Source organism: Aegilops tauschii, chromosome 3, assembly GCF_002575655.3.
Source record: "Aegilops tauschii subsp. strangulata cultivar AL8/78 chromosome 3, Aet v6.0, whole genome shotgun sequence".
NCBI lineage: Eukaryota > Viridiplantae > Streptophyta > Magnoliopsida > Poales > Poaceae > Aegilops > Aegilops tauschii.
This window is the reverse complement of record NC_053037.3, coordinates 311,821,707-311,828,987: the sequence shown is the minus strand read 5'-3', so window position 1 is coordinate 311,828,987 and position 7,281 is coordinate 311,821,707. Positions and strand designations below refer to the sequence as shown.

General features: G+C 55.6%; 1 long non-coding RNA gene across 1 annotated transcript; it reads right to left on the bottom strand.

Annotated features, from left to right (window-relative positions):
• Positions 1-2,892: 2,892 nt before the first annotated feature.
• Positions 2,893-6,491, bottom strand: LOC141042393 (uncharacterized). Its single transcript, XR_012204962.1, has 3 exons — positions 6,115-6,491; positions 4,749-4,823; positions 2,893-3,178 (listed from the first exon to the last, which is right to left on the bottom strand). It is a non-coding gene; the product is annotated as an uncharacterized lncRNA (long non-coding RNA).
• Between the last annotated feature and the right edge of the window lie 790 nt (positions 6,492-7,281).

Genomic DNA, 7,281 nt, shown 5'->3' with positions numbered 1-7,281 from the left:
CATGGCCCCTCACGATGTAAGAGTATTTTGGGGAGGGGGAGCCCCTCATGTAATCGGACTACCATTTTACTTCTCAGGCTAGGCTTAAAACGCGCTTTTGTGAGCTTGCGAGCCCCTTGCGGGCTTGCTGCCATGACTTACCTTAGTCCAGTCGGGCTTCAAACTGATTTGGCAGCTGTGGATGTGCATTTCCTCCGAGGGGGGTCCTTTGCGGGCTCGCGAGGTTTTGGTCTCCTGAGGGGTCTGCTAGTCCGCCCGAGAGGGCCTTGCGAGAAGCGAGCGCCAGTCATGGCGGGGTGCGCGCATAATGCGTGCATGCCACGGCCAGCCCCCGCTCGCGAGGTGCTCGGAAGGGGGGAGGTAGCAGACGCAAATCTCAAAACAAGGCATGAATCCAGAAACTCACGAAATCAACACGAACGAGAAAGGATGCCCCCCACGATTGCCATTGGAAATACGACTTCAAATTCAAAATCAAAGGCTGCAGATTTGAGCTACAGAAAAGAGGTCGAAAGAAAATGGCCGCGTCCGGCACCTAGCTAGTCTCCTTGTCTTCCCACCAGCGTGGAGCTAAGTGCTTTCACTGGCTGTGAGCATAGTCATTGGGGAACAGTGTCGACGGCAGCGTGGAGCATGGTGCTTCCACTAGGACGTGGGTGGGAGCCCCGGAGGCCCGAGGGCGGCACTCCGGAGACTCTGGGGCGTGTACAGCCCCACTCATTATTACGTGAGAGTGTCACGAGCGGAGACCTTCACAGGCGTGAGCCTTGCTTCATATCGCCAGACGAGGGCCCCGCCTTGCACCACCCTCGACCACCGTTGGGGCGTCCGGAAACCAGGACGATGCCAAGGGGCAAAGGGGACGCTAGCGGCGCCCTCGGCGACCACGGGCCCTCTGCCGGGGGGAAGGCTCGCCAGTGCCTCCTCGATAGAGGACCTACCTTCGGGCGACGCCTTGCTTTGTGCGATGCGGAGAGGGGCCTTGCTCCAGGCCCCTCCCACGCAGCCCCTAGTGTGCTTCCCCTGGCGGGAGTGAGGCTGCCGCGCTGGGGCCGTCGTCCGCCGTTGTGACCTGATCCACCTGCGACCCATGGTTAGCGTAAGCCTGCTCCTGAGAGATTAGTGGTACCCTGCAGCTGTTGTCGCCGGCGGGGTCGGCGAGGCTTCTGGGTGGCTCCTGGAAGGCCTCAACTTCCAGCGTCTCCTCTTCCCAACCCGGCTCGAGGAACGAGCCGGGGTCATCCTCCGGCGTGTACTCCCGGTCCATCATGCGGGGCACATAAGCCTCCGGAGCCGCCGTCCCGGAACTCCCGCCGAAACGCCCCGCGCTCCACGCCACCGGGCCCAGCACGCCGCCCCGGGGATGGCAGGGCGGCACCCTGCTGGGGCCGTAGGGGGCAACGTTCGTGACTACGCCCGCTGTGGGAGGCACAGGTGCGGCTGGGTGCCCGGCTCCACTGGTCGCGTCGTTGTCGATGAACCCTCCTGGTGCGCCTGGGAGCACGCGGGCGCGGCGAGACCCACCGTGCGATCTGGCCACAACTTGAGGCGTAGGTAGGGAGCAGAAAGGTGGCATACCCTTGGTCGCGGCGTCCAACAGCTCAGCGACGCTCTCCAGCAATGCATCGCGGCTGCTCTGTGCTAGTCGGCACCGCAGCAGCTCCCGCACCACTATGAGTGCGGCTCTCATGTTTGCTTGCTCCCGTCGGGTGTGCGGCGCCGTCGCCGCAGCGTAGCTCAAGGCCCTTGCGGTGGCCCACGCGCGCCGCGGGGTAAGGGTGGAAGGCCCCGGACCGCACCGCCCGCGCCCCGTGGCGTTCGGCGGTGCGCGGGCCGCTTGGAGCGTGGAGTCGAGGTCTTCTTGGGCGGACGGTGCCGCCCGGAGTGGCCAAGCTGCCCAGTGGTCGGCGCTGGCCCTCGGGTCGCGGGACATCGGCACCGCAAAATGTTGGCGGGTCAGCTGATGGAGGAGAGGCTTCGGCGCACCCCTACCTGGCGCGCCAAATGTCGGATTGCGGGTTCCGGGAAAACCCTTAAGGTTCGAACTCTGGGGTGCGCACGAAGATCTCTCCCTCCCCCTAGCTCACTCACCACGATCTCAAAGCTCGGCCGTCGAACTCGAAGAACAAGGGACACAAGAGTTTATACTGGTTCGGGTCACCGATGTGGTGTAATACCCTACTCCAGTGTGGTGTGGTGGATTGCCTTATAGGCTAAGGATGAACAAGTACAAGGGAAGAACAGCCTCCTGAGGGGAGGTGTTCTTGAGCTCGGTGAGCTTGTGTGGTTGAGGATGATCTGAATGATCCGTCCCCTTGCTAAGGTGGTGGCTAGTCCTATTTATAGAGGCCCGGGACCTCTCCCCAAATGTTAGGCGGGAAGGGATCCCACAACGGCAAATTTGAAGGGGGGCAGCTAGTACAAGCTATCCTGACAAAAGGTGGTCTTCGCCTGCTAAAGGCTCTAGTGGTGACGCCGTCGTGGGCTCCGCGATGACCTTCGTACTGCCGTCCTGCTGGTCTTGGTCACGTTGCACCGATATGGAAACCTTTGCCTGATGCCTCGGGACTCTTCGCTTGTGCCTGCTCCTTTAGCACCAAAGAGGAAACCAGTACTCTGCGCCCGCTGGCGCCCGCCTGGCCTTGATCGTCATGGCTCACGTCACGGGAACCTCACGAGGTGCCCCTCGCCTTGATCTCTCCGCTCCTCACGAGCCAGCCTAGTGAGGCCGCCCCTGAGGAGGTCTTGTGTCGTCTGCCTCGCAAGGCTTGGCCCCTCGCGAGGGTCTTGAGTGTTTGCTGGTGAAGATGGGTCGTGCCAGGCCGCTGGAGGAGCCACGCCGTGGGCCGCAGGCAGGCAAGTCCGGGGACCCCCGTTCCCAGAACGCCGACAGAAATAATACAAGCTTTATATTACATGCCTGGGGCCTCGAGGGCTCGAATACATAAGCTCGAATAGACAAGAGTCAGCGGAAGCAACATCATCTAAGTACAGACATGAGTTAAACAAGTTTGCCTTAAGAAGGCTAGCACAAAAGCAACATCGATCGAAAAGGCAAGGCCTCCTGCCTGGGAGCCTCCTAACTACTCCTGGTCGTCAGTGGTCTCCACGTAGTAGTAGGCACCCTCGGTGTAGTAGTAATCGTCGGTGGTGGCATCTAGCTCCTGGACTCCACCATCTGGTTGCAACAACCAGAAAGAAGAAAGAAGGGGGGAAAGGGGTAGCAGAGCAACCGTGAGTACTCATCCAAATTACTCGCAAGCAAAGATCTACACTACATATGCATCGGTGTCAATGAAATGGGTAGTATCTGTGGACTGAACTGCAGAATGCCAGAAGAAAAGGGGAAAGCCTAGCCTATCGAAGACTAGCATCTTCAAGCCGCTCCAAGCATCTTGCAGCATCAGAAGAGATAAGAGTGGCATATTATAATATTAGTAAGTATGTTGTAACAACGCCCAGAGAGCACTTCCTCGACTCCCTGCGAGAAAACAATCCCGGAGCCATCATTTCCATTACATGCCTCAGCATCAAGTTCTAGTTGTATCGATCGGGATACAACTCCGAGTGTCCGTTACCGTAGGATAGGCTATTGATAGATGTTTTCTTCCCTGCAGGGGTACATCAACTTACCCACCATGCTCGCTTAACTCTGGCCGGACACACTTTACTGGGTCATGCCCGGCCTCGGCCAAACGATACGCCGCAACCCGACCTAGGCTTAATAGAGAGGTCAACACGCTGGACTAAACCTATGACCCCAGGTGTCTTGGGTCATCGCCCTGGGAACTCCTGCACGTTGCGTACGCGGCCGGTGAGCAGACCTAGCCCCCCTTATACAAGGCGAGGTGTTCCGGTCCAACCCGGTGCGCGCCGCTCAGTCGCATGACGTCTATTAAGCTACGTCTGATGCATACGATGCAGAACGCCCATACTATGCCCACGTGATGGTTAGTGCTATCAGGCCAGAGGCCCCTCGGATCAAATATCCAAACCATTAGTGTGTTGGTAGTGCGGTCACGAGCAAAGACTCATGAAAGATGTGACCCCGTCGCCCCGTCTCAAGGACTTGCGGCAAGGGATAAGAATGCCCGGCCACGCCTCGTATTCAACTCACGGGTACCCTCCAGGTCAACCCGTCTCCACATCACTCGCGGGTACCCCTCAGGGTCGACCCGCCTTTTCAAGTAACAGTTGTAAAGTCCAAGTATCCGTGTGTCCAAACACCACCAGGAAACCCCGAGGAACCACCCTCGGTGGATTCCACCCGATGTAATCATCAAGGTGAACGTAGGAGGAACCACCCTCGAGGTTCACACTTGAGGGGTTGCACGACAGAGCCGTATCGGAAGTGGTTAAGGAGGAATCACCCTCGATGACCACGACCAAATAGCTACACTAAAGGATTAGCATCAGAAGTGCTAATGAGGTGTCACCCTCGGCACTCGATAGTAACTCTGCAGAGTCGTACAACTAGGGGGTGATGTGCGGTGTCGGGGCCTGGATGTCGATCACGTTGATCAAGTCATCGAACATAAAGCGGGGCAACTGGGACAAGGTGGGGGTCACTGATGGAGCACTAACCAACCTATACTAACCAATTTAGGATAAGCAGGTAAGGTACAATGAGCAAGTTACAAAAGCAGGCTATGCATCAGAATAGGAGCAAACAATAACAGTAGCAAAATCTAATGCAAGCATGAGAGAATGGAATGGACAATATTGGGATGATCAAAGGAAGGGCTTGCCTGGAAGCTCTGCTGTAAAGGAAGAAGGGTCGTCGGAGACGTAGTCGATCACAGGGGCAGCATCGATCTCGGGGTCTACCGGAGAGAAGAGGGGGAAAAACAATAAATACAGAGCAAACAAAGCATCATAAAGCATAACATGGTAATAGGCGGTGTTAGAGATGAACTAACGCAGTGCTAGACGTTGCAGACGGAGAGGGAAAACATCTGGAGGGGTTTTCCGGACAGATGAAAGAGAGGGGATGGTTCCATGTTCAGCATGCTAGGAGCATGTGACAGATGAACGGAGCGTGTATTCGGATTCGTCTCGATTTTCTGAGCAACTTTCATGTATAAAGTTTTTTTATCCGAGCTACGGTTTATTTTAAATGATTTATCGAAGTTTATTGCATTTTCTGTATTTTTTATCTAGTTAAATCGAATATAAAAAATATGGCAGGCTACTTTTTATACACACAAGTGAACTAGCCTAAGTGTAAGACAGTGGGGGTCCAGGGGCCCAGTCAACTAGTCCAGTCAGCAGTTGACTCAGACAGCGTTGACCGGTCAACAGGTCAAAACGGGCCCGCATGTCATGGACTAATAATTTTAACAGATTAATTTATCTACTGATTTAGCAATGGGGGGATCAGTGTCATAGACACATCAGGCTAGCTAAACAATAATCTAACCTAAGCTAAATTGTATTAGCATTAATTAATTGGATTGGCCCTATGTGCCAGAGACACATACGTGCATTGGCTGTGCACACACTCGCTCACAAAGCACACAACCATGGACATGGCCGTGGCCAGCAACAGCAGGCGGAGTAGAAGCAGCACCAACAACGCTTGAAGGGGCAATAGTAGTAGCTAAGCACGAGTAGCTAAGAACGAGCAGCACCTAGCGAGCAGCAGAAGCAAGCACCCGCTAGCGGCACGAGCAGCAGCAGGGCATCAGCAAAGCAGCAGGGGCGAGTAGCGGCGCAGTAGCAAAAAAAGAGCAGCAGGGGCGAGCAGCGAGGACGCAGTAGCAGCAAAGCATCAGCAGCGGCAAAGCAGCCGCCGAGCAAGCGCACGCGCCGTGAGGTGCCAACATGGCCGAGCTCGGGGAGAGCCGCGCCAGTCAGCAGCGGGCGCGGACGGTTTCAGGCGCAGTAGGGCGCACGCGCGGATGGGGACGTCTCCGGCCAGGGCGGGCGAGGCCGGCGAGCGGGCGGCGCAGGCGCGGCCGGCGAGCAGGGGGCCAACACGGCGCACGGCGACGGCTGCCGCGACAACAGCAGAAGGTAGCAGCGAGTGGGGGCGCGGCGTCTAGCGGTGAAATACGACCTAAATCAGAGGAAGATTCAAAGGGGGTCGAAGGGAATCGTACGAGGTGGCCTCACCAGGCCCTGTAGTTGTGCAAAGGCGAGCTCGGGGAGGTGTCGGGGAAGCGCCGGAGCTGCGGGGGCGACGGATGCGGTCGGTGTCGGGGAAGAAGAGGATGGATCGGGCACCGCGGGGATCTCCAGCTCGAACGGCTCCTCCAAGATGATGTAGCGGAGCTCGGCGCAGCTCCTAGGCACAACGACGGAGCACGGGGCGGTCGGTGGCCGCGGTGGCGCGCGGCACCCGCACTCGGGGAGGCGGATCTGGAGGAGGAAGGGAGGCCGAGAGGGCGAGTGGGGAAGTGGAGGGAAGCGAGGGGGAGCCCGAGGCGTCGCGCGGTGGGGCGTGGTCTTATCCCCTCCGGCGTGGGGTGACGAGGTGGTCAGGCGGCGACGAGCTGGAGCCCCATCCCCCGGTCTGTCAAACAGGGAAGGAGGGAGACGACCCGTGGAGGGATTGGGCCCGGTCGGTCCAGTTGGGCTACCTTGGCCCTTTGAGCCAGGTAGCCCAGTGGCAAGGGGCCTTTTCTCGTTCTTGTAATTTTAGCTTTTGTTTTTCTTTTGAAAACTTTTCTGTTTCTAATTCTCTTAAAAAGTAGCTTTATAACAAACAAAACTTGAACCTAAATTATTATTATAATTTAGGCTACTGCCAAAATTAGTTTAGCAATTAAAAGATTTAGTTTAGCATTTTTATAAATTAAAAAGGCATTGAAATATTTGCTTTAACCACTTATTTAATTAGCTTAGGGCATTAAACAATTTACAAAAATATTGGTTCACCACCATAATTTGTTATGGATTATTTGCCACAAAATGAACATTTTAGATTTCATGTCTGACAAATATGAATTTTTGACTTTAGATTGGATTTGAATTTGAATTGTGATTTGGATCAAGTGAAGATTAGCAACAGTAACATGATGACATGGCACCATTAACAGGGGATTACTGTAGCATGACACTGGGGGTGTTACAAGCATAGCTCTGATTACTTTAGTAATCTGGCTATCAAGCCAAAATTCTAACTTCCTATGAGCATAGCTCTGGCCTACTTGGAGATTTAATGCCCGGGTTACAGGGACCAAAGAGAGTCTGTGGAAAAGCACAACTCAAACATAGGTACCCGGCCTTGCCGGTCAAAATATATCCCTTGGGGGCTCCTTGATTCAAAGAACATAGCTT